Source organism: Oncorhynchus keta, chromosome 28 (assembly GCF_023373465.1).
Source record: "Oncorhynchus keta strain PuntledgeMale-10-30-2019 chromosome 28, Oket_V2, whole genome shotgun sequence".
In the NCBI taxonomy this organism is placed as follows: Eukaryota; Metazoa; Chordata; class Actinopteri; order Salmoniformes; family Salmonidae; genus Oncorhynchus; species Oncorhynchus keta.
In genome coordinates this window covers 3417762-3431416 of record NC_068448.1, presented here as the reverse complement: position 1 = coordinate 3431416, position 13655 = coordinate 3417762, and positions in this window count along the sequence as shown.

Below are 13655 nucleotides of genomic sequence, written 5' to 3'. Positions count from 1 at the left end.
TGATTGGTCATATAAAACCTGGTGGGGTCTGGATGCCGTGAGTGGGTGCACTAAACTCCCCTGGTGGTGGTTTGGAGCCGTGACACTGGGTACCTCTAACTCCCCTGGTGGTGGTCTGGAACCGTGATGCTGGGTACACTCTAACTCCCCCTGGTGGTGGTCTGGAGCCGTGACACTGGGTACCTCTAACTCCCCTGGTGGTGGTCTGGAGCCGTGATGCTGGGTACCTCTAACTCCCCCTGGTGGTGGTCTGGAGTAATGCCGCAGTGACGCTGGGTACCTCTAACTCCCCCTGGTGGTGGTCTGGAACCGTGACGCTGGGTACCTCTAACTCCCCCTGGTGGTGGTCTGGAGCCGTGCCACTGGGTACCTCTAACTCCCCCTGGTGGTGGTCTGGAACCGTGACGCTGGGTACCTCTAACTCCCCCTGGTGGTGGTCTGGAGTAATGCCGCAGTGACGCTGGGTAACCCGAAGTCCCGCGGTGTAAGCTCGCAACTTTTAAAGGAGGAACCACTGTAGCTAAAATGTTCCCTTTCCTAAATTAGCCATGGCTGGAGATCGGGATTTGGACTTGTGGTTTTACTTAATTCTCCGCACTGGCCAATGATTATAAAGGTTATAAAGATTATAATGATTATTATAAAGGTGATCCTGATCCAACCATTAATTCATACATTGTTGTGCCCTGACCTGAGAGGATGGAAGTTCAATATGTAGCTAGATGTAGTAACGCTAGACTAATGTTATCTAGCTAACGTTGCCCATGAATGGAAGTTAGGTAAACCTAAGCATTTTAGCAAGGTAACCTAAGCATTTTACTGTATGACAGAGTGATAGATCCTGTATAACAGAGACAGATTGTGTACTGTATAACAAAGTACAAGTGTGTACTGTATAACAGAGTGATAGATCGTGTACTGTATAATAGAGTGATAGATTGTGTACTGTATAACAGAGTGATAGACCCTGTACTGTATAACAGAGTGATAGATCGTGTACTGTATAACAAGAGTGATAGACCCTGTACTGTATAACAGAGTGATAGACCCTGTACTGTATAACAGAGTGATAGACCCTGTACTGTATAACAGAGTGATAGATCCTGTACTGTATAACAGAGTGATAGATCGTGTACTGTATAACAGAGTGATAGATCTGTGTACTGTATAAACAGAGTGATAGATCGTGTACTGTATTTACATTTACATTTAAGTCATTTAACAGAGTGATAGATCGCTCTTAGATCTGTGTAACAGAGTGATAGATCATGTACTGTATAACAGAGTGATAGATCGTGCATAACAGAGTGATAGATGGCATAACAGTGATAGAACTGTAGCCATAGATTGCATCAGAGTAAATCTTTTTTTTTCGTTTTGTATAACAGAGTGATAGATCGGGTATAACAGAGTGATAGATCGATTATAACAGAGTGATAGATCGTGCACTGTATAACAGAGTGATAGATCCTATCCAGAGTGAGGTATTCAGAGTGATAGACCCTTGTATAACAGAGTGATGGTGATAGACCCTGTACTGTATAACAGAGTGATAGATCGTGTACTGTATAACAGAGTGATAGACCCTGTACTGTATAACAGAGTGATAGATCGTGTACTGTATAACAGAGTGATAGATCGTGTACTGTATAACAGAGTGATAGACCCTGTACTGTATAACAGAGTGATAGATCGTGTACTGTATAACAGAGTGATAGACTGATTCATCAACATGAAAGAGAGGAGGATGTCATTGGTGTTTCTATACAAGTAGGATGAGTCAACGTGTTTTTCTACTTGCACAAACTCACATCCACACACACACACACATACTCACATAAACACACAGACACACATACAAACCCACATCCACACACACACACACATACACACATAAACACACAGACACACATACAAACCCACATCCACACACACACACATACACACATAAACACACAGAGACACACATACACACCCACATCCACACACACACACACATACACACATGAACACACACATACACACATACACACACACACACACATACACACATGAACACACACATACGCACATAAACACACACATATATACATACACACACATACACACACACACACACACACACACACACACACACACACATACACACACACACACATACACACATGAACACACACATACATACATACACACACACACACACATAAACACACACATACATACATACACACACACATACACACAAACATGAACACACACATACACACATATATACATACACACACACACACATACACACACACACACACACACACACACACACACACACACACACACACACACACACACACACACACACACACACACACACACACACACACACACACACACACACACACACACACACACACACACACATAAATACACACATACATACATACACACACACATACACATACATACATACACACACACACACACACACACACACACACACACACATACACACACACACACACACACACACACACACACACACACACACACACACACACACACACACACACACACACACACACACACACACACACACACCACATCCACACACACACACACACACACACACACACACACACACACACACACACACACACACACACACACACACACACACACACACACACAGGCACACAGAAATCAGAACCATGGACAGCCATGTCATATTTAGCTTACATTGATTGGACAATTTTTGGGGGGTATCTTTAAGTTGTCTGAATCACTGAATTAGACTAAGCAGAGTTGATTTGATCCAAGCTCGTTGCTGGTCATGGCAGAACACTGACATTCCTGTCTTGCAGGAAATCACGCACAGAACGAGCAGTATGGCTGGTGGCATTGTCATGCTGGAGGGTCATGTCAGGATGAGCCTGCAGGAAGGGTACCACATGAAGGAGGAGGATGTCTTCCCTGTATCGCACAGGGTTGAGATTGTCTGCACTGATGACAAGCTCAGTCTGATGATGCTGTGACACACCGCGCCAGACCACAACGGACCCTCCACCTGCAAATTGATCCCTCTCCAGAGTACAGGCCTCAGTGTAACGCTCATTCCTTTGACCCTAAAGGCGAATCCGACCATCACCCCGGTGAGACAAAACCTCGACTCCAGCGACTGTGGGTTTTTGCACATAGGCGACATTGTTGCCCTGGCCTACAAACCCTCAGTCCAGCCCCTCTCAGCCTATTGCAGACGGTCTGAGCACTGATGGAGGGACTGTGCGTTCCTGGTGTAAGTCGGGTAGTTGTTGTTGCCATCTTGTAGCTGTCCTGCAGGTGTGATGTTCGGATGTACAGGTGCTGTTACACATAGTCTGCCACTGGACGATCAGCTTTCCGTCCTGTCTCCTAGGCAATTTATTGCCCTGGCCACATCTGCAGTCCTCATGCCTCCTTGCAGCATGCCTAAGACATGTTCACGCATCTTTCTTTTGGCGTTTTTCAGAGTCGGTAGAAAGGCCTCTTTAGTGTCCTAAGTTTTCATAACTGTGACCTTAATTGTCTACCGTCTGTAAGTTGTTAGTGTCTTAACGATCGTTCCACAAGTGCATGTTCATTAATTGTTTATGGCTCATTGAACAAGCATGGGAAACAGTGTTTAATTAAACCCTTTACAATGAAGATATGTGAAGTTATTTGGATTTGAGTTTAGGTAGAGGTAGAGTGACTATGCATAGATTTTAAACAGAGAGTAGCAGCAGCGTAAAATATCTGGGTAGCCATTTGATTAGCTGTTTAGGAGTCTTATGGCTTGGGGGTAGAAGCTGTTTATTAAGAAGCCTTTTGGACCTCGACTTGGCGCTCAGGTACTGCTTGCCGTGCGGTAGCAGAGAGAACAGTCTGTGACTAGAGTGGCTGGAGTCTTTGACAATTTTTAGGGCCTTCCTCTGACACCGCCTGATATAGAAGTCCTGGATGGCAGGAAGCTTGGTCCCAGTGATGTACTGGGCCGCTCTCACTACCCTTTGTAGTGCCTTGCGGTCGAAGGCTGAGCAGTTGCCATACCAGGCGGTGATGCAACCAGTTAGGATGTTCTCGATGGTGCTGTAGAACCTTTTGAGGAGCAGACGGCCAATGCCAAATCTTTTCAGTCTCCTGAGGGGGAATAGGCTTTGTCGTGCCCTCTTCACGACTGTCAGTGTGTTTGGACCATGTTAGTTTGTTTGTTAGCTCTCGACCTGTTCCACTACAGCCCCGTCGATGAGAATGGGGGCGTGCTCGATCCTCCTTTTCCTGTAGTCATACATACATGCAGGCACACACACACAAAGTGGTACTCAAATTAGTGAATTTCAGTGTTGGGGAGTAGTGAAATACACTTAGTTCAACGAGTAATTTAACTCAAATCAAGGTCGTGGTTAGCCATGTAGCCGTGTAGCTAACTACTGGAACTACACACTACTGTTTTACCATGTAGCCGTGTAGCTAACTACTGGAGCTACACACTACTGTTTTACCATGTAGCGGTGTAGCTAACTACTGGAACTACACACTACTGTTTTACCATGTAGCGGTGTAGCTAACTACTGGAGCTACACACTACTGTTTTACCATGTAGCGGTGTAGCTAACTACTGGAACTACACACTACTGTTTTACCATGTAGCGGTGTAGCTAACTACTGGAACTACACACTACTGTTTTACCATGTAGCGGTGTAGCTAACTACTGGAACTACACACTACTGTTTTACCATGTAAGCTAACACTGGAACTACACACTGTTTTACCATGTAGCGGTGTAGCTAACTGCTGGAACTACACACTACTGTTTTACCATGTAGCGGTGTAGCTAACTACTGGAACTACACACTACTGTTTTACCATGTAGCGGTGTAGCTAACTGCTGGAACTACACACTACTGTTTTACCATGTAGCGGTGTAGCTAACTACTGGAACTACACTACTGTTTTACCATGTAGCGGTGTAGCTAACTACTGGAACTACACACTACTGTTTTACCATGTAGCGGTGTAGCTAACTGCTGGAACTACACACTACTGTTTTACCATGTAGCGGTGTAGCTAACTACTGGAACTACACACTACTGTTTTACCATGTAGCGGTGTAGCTAACTACTGGAACTACACACTACTGTTTTACCATGTAGCGGTGTAGCTAACTACTGGAACTACACACTACTGTTTTACCATGTAGCGGTGTAGCTAACTGCTGGAACTACACACTACTGTTTTACCATGTAGCGGTGTAGCTAACTGCTGGAACTACACACTACTGTTTTACCATGTAGCGGTGTAGCTAACTACTGGAACTACACACTACTGTTTTACCATGTAGCGGTGTAGCTAACTACTGGAACTACACACTACTGTTTTACCATGTAGCGGTGTAGCTAACTACTGGAACTACACACTACTGTTTTACCATGTAGCGGTGTAGCTAACTACTGGAACTACACACTACTGTTTTACCATGTAGCGGTGTAGCTAACTACTGGAACTACACACTACTGTTTTACCATGTAGCGGTGTAGCTAACTAATGGAACTACACACTACTGTTTTACCATGTAGCGGTGTAGCTAACTACTGGAACTACACACTACTGTTTTACCATGTAGCGGTGTAGCTAACTGCTGGAACTAACTACTGTTTTACCATGTAGCGGTGTAGCTAACTGCTGGAACTACACACTACTGTTTTACCATGTAGCGGTGTAGCTAACTACTGGAACTAACTACTGTTTTACCATGTAGCTAACACTGGACTGTTTTACCATGTAGCGGTGTAGCTAACTACTGGAACTACACACTACTGTTTTACCATGTAGCGGTGTAGCTAACTACTGGAACTACACACTACTGTTTTACCATGTAGCGGTGTAGCTAACTACTGGAACTACACACTACTGTTTTACCATGTAGCGGTGTAGCTAACTACTGGAACTACACACTACTGTTTTACCATGTAGCGGTGTAGCTAACTACTGGAACTACACACTACTGTTTTACCATGTAGCGGTGTAGCTAACTACTGGAGCTACACACTACTGTTTTACCATGTAGCGGTGTAGCTAACTACTGGAACTACACACTACTGTTTTACCATGTAGCGGTGTAGCTAACTACTGGAACTACACACTACTGTTTTACCATGTAGCGGTGTAGCTAACTACTGGAACTACACACTACTGTTTTACCATGTAGCGGTGTAGCTAACTACTGGAACTACACACTACTGTTTTACCATGTAGCGGTGTAGCTAACTACTGGAACTACACACTACTGTTTTACCATGTAGCGGTGTAGCTAACTGCTGGAACTACACACTACTGTTTTACCATGTAGCGGTGTAGCTAACTACTGGAACTACACACTACTGTTTTACCATGTAGCTAACTACTGGAACTACACACTACTGTTTTACCATGTAGCGGTGTAGCTAACTACTGGAACTACACACTACTGTTTTACCATGTAGCGGTGTAGCTAACTACTGGAACTACACACTACTCAATTTGCAAAAGGAAAAAACAATTTTGGTGAAATAGGCAATAGTTTAATTGTCAAGCCTACTCACGCTCTGGTGCTTGAAGTCCACGGGCAACTAACCACCAGCCTTGGCAATCATCATTACACACACCTAGTCCCCATCGTTACACACACCTGGACCCCATCCTTACACACAGCTGGACCCATCAATACACACACCTGGACCCCATCATTACACATACCTGGACCCCATCATTACACACCTGGTCCCCATCGTTACACACACCTGGTCATCATCATTACACACACCTGGACCCCATCATTACACACACCTGGTCCCCATCATTACACACACCTGGACCCCATCATTACACACACCTGGACTCAATCATTACACACACCTGGTCCCCATCATTACACACACCTGCACCCCATCATTACACACACCTGGACCCCATTACACACACGTGGTCATCATCATTACACACACCTGCACCCCATCATTACACACACCTTGACCCCATCATTACACACACCTGGACCCATCATTACACACACCTGGACCCCATCATTACACACACCTGGACCCCATCATTACACACACCTGCATCCCATCATTACACACACCTGGATCCCATCATTACACACACCTTGACCCCATCATTACACACACCTGGACCCATCATTACACACACCTGGACCCCATCATTACACACACCTGGATCCCATAATTACACACACCTGGACCCCATTATTACACACACCTGGTCCCCATCATTACACACACCTGGACCCCATCATTACACACACCTGGACCCTATCATTACACACACCTATTAGTCATTACACATACCTGGTCCCCATCATTACACACACCTATTAGTCATTACACACACCTGGACCCCATCATTATCACACCTTACATTACACACACCTGGACCCCATCATTACACACACCTATTAGTCATTACACACACCTGGACCCCATCATTACACACACCTATTAGTCATTACACACACCTGGTCCCCATCATTACACACACCTGGAACCCATCATTACACACACCTGTACCCAATCATTACACACACCTGCTCCCCATCGTTACGCACACCTAGACCTCATTATCACATTTCATAACTCTGCCTATAATTAGCCCTCAGTAGCCTCATTCATCAGGCAGTATTGGTTTTGGTCACGTTCAGCTTCTACTCTTTTTGTTTATCTAACTCACTTATCATTAAACTTACCTTCTGCACCTGCTTCCTGACTCCCAGAGTATACGTTACATTAATAGGATAAATTACACATTTGTAGGTGCTGAGTAAAAGGTCTGAATACTTATGTAAATGTAATATTTTTTGGTTTGTCATTTTTATATTGTGTGTAGATGATGAGAAAAAAACAAACAATTTAATCCAGTTTAGAATAAGTGTTTCTGACCTTTATTTCCTGTGTTTTGTATTTAGTTAGTATGGTCAGGGCGTGAGTTGGGTGGGCAGTCTATGTTTGTTTTTCTAGGTTTTGGGAATTTCTATGTTTTAGTATGGTTCTCAATCAGAGGCAGGTGTCATTGGTTGTCTCTGATTGAGAATCATACTTAGGTAGCCTGGGTTTCACTGTGTGTTGGTGGGTGATTGTTCCTGTCTCTGTCTTTGCACCAGATAAGACTGTTTTGAGTTTTCACATTTCTTGTTTTTTGTAGTCAGTTGTTCATGTGTACCTTAACGCATTAAAAAGAACCATGGACAATTACCACGCCGCGTAATCCGTTTCGCCTCTCCTCTTCGGAAGAAGAGGAGGAAATTCATTACAGAATCACCCACCCAACACGGACCAAGCGGCGTGGTAAACAGCAGCGACACAGCAACAGCAACAACAGCGGCCAGCATCACAGGAGGAATGGACATGGGAGGATGTATTGGACGGCAAGGGTTGCTACACCTGGGAGGAGATCCTGGCGGGATCGCCTTCCATGGGAACAGGTGGAGGCAGCTAGGAGAGCAGTGGCAGCCGGAGAGGAGCTGGCAATGTGAGGAGGCAGCACGGCAGCGCGACAGGTACGAGGGCAGCCCCAAATTTTTTTGGGTGGGGGCACACGAGGTGTGGTACTAAGCCAGGTAGCAGACCTGAGCTCACGCCTCGTGCTTATGATAAGCAGCGCATTACTGGTCAGGCACCGTGTTATGCGGTTAAGCGCATGGTGTCGCCAGTGCGTGTCCATAGCCCGGTGCGCTGTGAAAGTGCCATGCGAGTGTGGGCATTGAGCCAGGGCGTGGTGCCTGCTCAGCGGGTCTGGTCGCCGGTACGTGTCTTGGTCCAGGTTATCCTGCGCCCGGCTCTGCGTGCTGTGTCTCCGGCGCTGGGAGGGTGCAGTGCGTCCTCTGCCTGCGCTCCGCTCGTGTAGGCAAATGTGGGAGTGGAGCCTAAGGGAGAGGTGCGTGTAGTAAGCACTAGATCTCCCATGCTTACCCACAGCCCGGTTAAACCTGTGCCTGCACTCTGGAGGGTCCGGGCTAGAGTGTGTCCAGCCTGGGGAAGTGGTGCCAAGGTTGCGCACCAGAGCTCCAGTGCTCCCCCACAGCCCGGTCTTTCAGGCTCCTCCTAACACCAAGCCTCCTGAAGGTCTCCCCAGCCTGGTGGTTCCTGTGGCAGCCCCACGCACCAGGCTGTCTCTCTGTCTCCTCCCTGCAGGTGCTCCCGCCTGTCCGTGCCGCTGTGGAGCGTCCCGCCTGTCCGGCGCCGCTGCCGGAGTCCCGCCTGTCCGTGCTGCCGTGCGTCCCGCCTGTCCGGCGCCACTGCCGTGTCCCGCCTGTCCGTGCCGCTGCCGGGTCCCGCCTGTCCGGCGCCGCTGCCAGAGTGTCCCGCCTGTCCGTGCCGCTGCCGGCGTCCCGCCTGTCCGGCGCCACTCAAGCCCGCCTGCCACTCCCGCCTGTCCGGTGCCGGAGCCTGCCTGTAGGCGCCGTTGCCGGAGCCCCTCAGCCCAGAGGCGCCAGGCCCTGTAGCCCCTCAGCCCAGGCGCCAGAGCCCCTCAGCCCAGAGGCGCCCATCAGCCCAGATCTGTCCCTCTGACCCACAGCCCCTGCCCCTCTGTCCAGAGCTTCTGCCCCTCTGTCACTGCCCCTCTGTCCAGTGGGGTCATGAATTGCCATGGTGAGAAAGTCACGGAGGCGGACAATAAGGCGGACTAAGACAATGGTAAAGTGGGGTCAGCGTGGTCAGAACCGCCACCGGTCACGCCCACCCAGACCCTCCCCTATTATTTTGCGGCCGGATTCCGCACCTTTTATTATTCTGACCTTTATTTCCTGTGTTTTGTATTTATTATATGGTCAGGGCGTGAGTTGGGTGGGCAGTCTATGTTTGTTTTTCTAGGTTTTGGGAATTTCTATGTTTTCCTAGTATGTTCTCAATCAGAGGCAGGTGTCATTGGTTGTCTCTGATTGAGAATCATACTTAGGTAGCCTGGGTTTCACTGTGTGTTGGTACCTGGTCTTTGCACCAGATAGGACTGTTTTGAGTTTTCACATTTCTTGTTTTTTGTAGTCAGTTGTTCATGTGTACCTTAACGTATTAAAAGAACCATGGACAATTACCACGCCTGGTCCTCTGATCCGTTTCGCCTGGTCTTCGGAAGAAGGTTTGAAATGATTAGGCTGAACCCAAAATGTGTAAAAAGTCAAGGGGTCTGAATACTTTCTGAATGCACTGTGTAGACAACACACATAATACAATGGTTTGTGGTGTGTGTGTGTGTGTGTACTGTGTGTGTGTGTGTGTGTGTGTGTGTGTGTGTGTGTGTGTGTGTGTGTGTGTGTGTGAGATGTGTGGTGTGATGTGGTGTGTGGTGTGTGTGGTGTGTGGTACGGTGTGTGAGATGTGTGTGTGTGTGTGTGTGTGTGTGTGTGTGTGTGTGTGTGTGTGTGTGTGTGTGGTATGATGTGTGTGTGTGTGATGTGTGTGTGTGTGTGTGTGTGTGTGTGTGTGTGTGATACTGTGTGTACTGTGTAGATGTGTGTGGTCATGATATCTGTGTGTGTGTGTGTGTGTGTGTATGTGTGTGTGTGGTGTGCGGTGTGTGGTGTGTGCGGTGTGTGATGTGTGTGTGTGTGTGTGTGTGTGTGGTGTGTGTAGATGTGTGAGTATGTGTGAGTGTGGGTGTGTGTGTGAGAGCATATCTGTGTGTGATACTGTGTGTGTGTGTGTGTGTGTGTGTGTGTGTGTACTGTGTGTGATGTGTGTGTTGTTGTGTGTGATACTGTGAGATTCACTGCCGCTCTATGGTTGTGTATGGTTGTAATCATATAAAATTGAAGAGCTCTGGATAAGAGCGTCTGAAATGATTAAATGTAATGTAATGTAGATACTGAGAGATACTGAGAGATACTGAGATATACTGAGAGATACTGAGAGATACTGAGAGATACTGAGAGATACTGAGAGAGATACTGAGAGACTGAGAGAGATACTGAGAGATACTGAGAGATACTGAGAGATACTGAGAGAGATATTGAGAGATATTGAGAGATACTGAGAGATACTGAGAGATACTGATACTGAGAGAGATACTGAGAGAGAGAAACTGAGAGATACTGAGAGATATTGAGAGATACTGAGAGATACTGAGAGATATTGAGAGATACTGAGAGAGATACTGAGAGATACTGAGAGATACTGAGAGATATTGAGAGATACTGAGAGATATTGAGAGATACTGAGAGAGATATTGAGAGATACTGAGAGATACTGAGAGATACTGAGAGATACTGAGAGATACTGAGAGATACTGAGAGATACTGAGAGATATTGAGAGATACTGAGAGATACTGAGAGATATTGAGAGATACTGAGAGAGATACTGAGAGATATATTGAGAGATACTGAGAGAGATTGAGAGATACTGAGAGATATTGAGAGATACTGAGAGAGATATTGAGAGATATTGAGAGATACTGAGAGAGATATTGAGAGATACTGAGAGATACTGAGAGATATTGAGAGATACTGAGAGAGATATTGAGAGATACTGAAAGATACTGAGAGATACTGGGAGAGATATTGAGAGATATTGAGAGAAACTGAGAGATACTGAGAGATATTGAGAGATACTGAGAGATACTGAGAGATATTGAGAGATACTGAGAGAGATACTGAGAGAGATATTGAGAGATACTGAGAGATATTGAGAGATACTGAGAGATATTGAGAGATACTGAGAGAGATATTGAGAGATACTGAGAGATACTGAGAGATACTGAGAGATATTGAGATACTGAGAGATACTGAGAGATACTGAGAGATACTGAGAGAGATATTGAGAGATACTGAGAGATACTGAGAGATATTGAGAGATACTGAGAGAGATATTGAGAGATACTGAGAGAGATATTGAGAGGTACTGAGAGATACTGAGAGATATTGAGAGATACTGAGAGAGATATTGAGAGATACTGAGAGAGATATTGAGAGATACTGAGAGAAATATTGAGAGATACTGAGAGATATTGAGAGATACTGAGAGATATTGAGAGATACTGAGAGAGATATTGAGAGATACTGAGAGAGATACTGAGAGATACTGAGAGAGATATTGAGAGATACTGAGAGAGATATTGAGAGATACTGAGAGATACTGAGAGAGATATTGAGAGATACTGAGAGATACTGAGAGAGATATTGAGAGATACTGAGAGATACTGAGAGAGATATTGAGAGATATTGAGAGATATTGAGAGATACTGAGAGATACTGAGAGATATTGAGAGATACTGAGAGATACTGAGAGATATTGAGAGATACTGAGAGATACTGAGAGATATTGAGAGATATTGAGAGATACTGAGAGAGATATTGAGAGATACTGAGAGAGATATTGAGAGAGATACTGAGAGAGATATTGAGAGATACTGAGATATACTGAGAGATACTGAGAGAGATATTGAGAGATACTGAGAGATACTGAGAGATATTGAGAGATACTGAGAGAGATATTGAGAGATACTGAGAGATATTGAGAGATATTGAGAGATACTGAGAGAGATATTGAGAGATACTGAGAGATACTGAGAGAGATATTGAGAGATATTGAGAGATACTGAGAGATACTGAGAGATATTGAGAGATACTGAGAGATACTGAGAGATATTGAGAGATACTGAGAGATACTGAGAGATATTGAAAGATATTGAGAGATACTGAGAGAGATATTGAGAGATACTGAGAGAGATATTGAGAGATACTGAGAGATACTGAGAGAGATATTGAGAGATACTGAGAGATACTGAGAGATACTGAGAGAGATATTGAGAGATACTGAGAGATACTGAGAGAGATATTGAGAGATACTGAGAGATACTGAGAGAGATATTGAGAGATACTGAGAGAAATATTGAGAGATACTGAGAGATATTGAGAGATACTGAGAGATATTGAGAGATATTGAGAGATACTGAGAGAGATATTGAGAGATACTGAGAGATACTGAGAGAGATATTGAGAGATACTGAGAGAGATATTGAGAGATACTGAGAGATACTGAGAGAGATATTGAGAGATACTGAGAGATACTGAGAGAGATATTGAGAGATACTGAGAGAGATATTGAGAGATACTGAGAGATACTGAGAGATACTGAGAGATATTGAGAGATACTGAGAGATACTGAGAGATATTGAGAGATACTGAGAGATACTGAGAGATATTGAGAGATATTGAGAGATACTGAGAGATATTGAGAGATACTGAGAGAGATATTGAGAGATACTGAGAGATACTGAGAGAGATATTGAGAGATACTGAGAGATATATTGAGAGATACTGAGAGATACTGAGAGAGATATTGAGAGATACTGAGAGAGATATTGAGAGATACTGAGAGATATTGAGAGATATTGAGAGATACTGAGAGAGATATTGAGAGATACTGAGAGATACTGAGAGAGATATTGAGAGATATTGAGAGATACTGAGAGATACTGAGAGATATTGAGAGATACTGAGAGATACTGAGAGATATTGAGAGATACTGAGAGATACTGAGAGATATTGAGAGATATTGAGAGATACTGAGAGAGATATTGAGAGATACTGAGAGAGATATTGAGAGATACTGAGAGATACTGAGATATACTGATATTGAGAGATACTGAGAG